We start from the raw sequence: 2,100 nt of genomic DNA, 5'->3' as shown, positions 1-2,100 counted from the left end.
GTCTAAGTGTTTTATTTTGAGTAAGTCTGTAGAGATTTTTAACATTGATGCCAAAAATAGGGATAATTGTTATTGAAACAAATATAGAATTACCATAACATTTTCACAATGCATTTTTGTAAGTTATTTTGTTTAATAACAATCATCAAAACTTAACACCAAAGCATTTTAAAAATCACATAAGATATTCAATTATTTATAAGTTTTCATATTTTAATTTTCATTCTTAACTTCGTAAATTCAACAGGGAGCAAAAGGAAAGCTTAGAAAGACATGAAGGATATTGTTGAGCTTTTAAGCCTCAAAGCAATAAACAAATTATATAGTATTCATCAAGTTACATCTATTTCATTAATTTAATTAATTTGAAAATAAGTGTTTTCATTTATACTCTTTTGAAATACCTTCATCTCTTTTGTTTGAGGCTGATACTCACTATAAGTGCATAAAAGTGTGACTGAAATAGCACAGATCAGCTCTTGCTTTGGAATTCCTACGGCTAAAAGTATATATTTGTGGTTAAGATAATATTTTGTGTTGTAATTTTTTTTTTTCATTTTCTGTATGCTGTATCATTCCAAAGAGCTTTATTTTCATTGCCCTAAGGAAGAGATTCCTTGGTCAGGAAATAAAGTTTCTTATCAAACACTTTCTAGTTTTTTCTTCTAAAAGTTTATATAATTAGAGATATTTTTCACTTTTGCACCAGCTGAGAACCTAGATTCTAGTTTCAGTGGGATTTCCTCTTGTTTCTCCCTCAGCATGATGCTGTTTCAGAATATTCATAGTACTTGTAAGGTGACTGGGTCCAGGGAGTCAGGAGAAGTGTGGGTGGGGAGTGGAAATGTGGAACTCCAGCAGTACATCCTAAAGTCCTGCCCTTTTCTGCTTTTCCTTGCAGAGATTCTCTAGCTCCCTCATTCTGCTTTCACTTCCCTTCTCCCCAATCTTTTGTCATCCACCTGAGGAGGTGGGGGCTAGAGGCCATGCATTCATATTCCTCATGTGTCCTTAAGTGGCCATCTCTGGTACTATGCCCAGATACTCTACCATGATGGATTTACACCGATTACTGAAATCATATCATTGTTTTGAATATCTGTCACTATGGCTTAATGTTGAATAGAATTTAAAATCTTTCCCTTACTCACCTCACAATGCAGGTAACTTCCTAAAATACCCTGATTCTAGACTGCAAGATATTCTTCTTCAGGAAGTAAAACAATCTAAAAGATAACCTATTGAAAATAACATTTAGATCTACGGCCATGTCACCTTGAACAAGCTCTGTCTCATCTGATCTTGGAAGCTAAGCAGGGTCGGACCTGGTTAGTATTTGGATGGGAGACCACCTAGAAAGACCAGGTAATATAGGTGTAAAAATAATAAAAATAAAAATAAAAATAAGAGATCGTAAGCTGACAAGGCCCTTGTAATCTCTGAGGTTAACCAATGGTTGCCTCACTTAAAAAAAAAAGGAAAAAAAGAAAATAACATTTGGTGGTCCATCTTAGAAAGGGTGGCTGACCATCCAGTTTCCCTGTGAAGAATTCTTCATAGTCTTGTACACTAAGCCACACACACTAAAGTGCTAATGAAATAACATTTTCAAAATGTTCAGTATGTGAGAGAGCAAAAGTAACAGACTAATAGAAAAATAAATAAATAAACAAAACAGAGAGCATGCAGAAAAATGCAGGAATAAAACAAAAATTAACTTCAGACGATATTCTATTATCTCCAGATATATTCTAAAATACACTAAATCTATGCTGCAAGGATAGAGTGCTATGACAAAAAAGAATACGCAAAAGAGTAGAGCAGAATTCTAAGAAATACTGAGCATGTGACTATACAATTAGAAATCAATGAAAGAGTTAGGCAAAGTTTAGAAAGACTTCCAGAGACTAGGAAAAAAATAAAGAAACAGGAGAACAATTATTAGAAAGATACATCGATACAGGGCTTCCACATTTGACTAATGTTTGTCCAAAATGAGAAAACAGAAAATTATGAGTAATAAATCATTAAAAACAGAAAACACAAAAATCACGGGTATGGATGGATATAAATCTAGAAATAAATGTCTTCCTAGTGTCC

General features: G+C 33.4%; 1 pseudogene; it reads left to right on the top strand.

Annotated features, from left to right (window-relative positions):
* Positions 1–1,258: 1,258 nt before the first annotated feature.
* Positions 1,259–1,377, top strand: LOC112481495 (annotated as a pseudogene).
* Positions 1,378–2,100: the final 723 nt, after the last annotated feature.

This window comes from Pteropus alecto, unplaced genomic scaffold (assembly GCF_000325575.1).
Source record: "Pteropus alecto unplaced genomic scaffold, ASM32557v1 scaffold72, whole genome shotgun sequence".
Classification (NCBI taxonomy): domain Eukaryota; kingdom Metazoa; phylum Chordata; class Mammalia; order Chiroptera; family Pteropodidae; genus Pteropus; species Pteropus alecto.
Note: the sequence above shows the minus strand (reverse complement) of the source record. Positions and strands in the feature narration are given on the sequence as shown.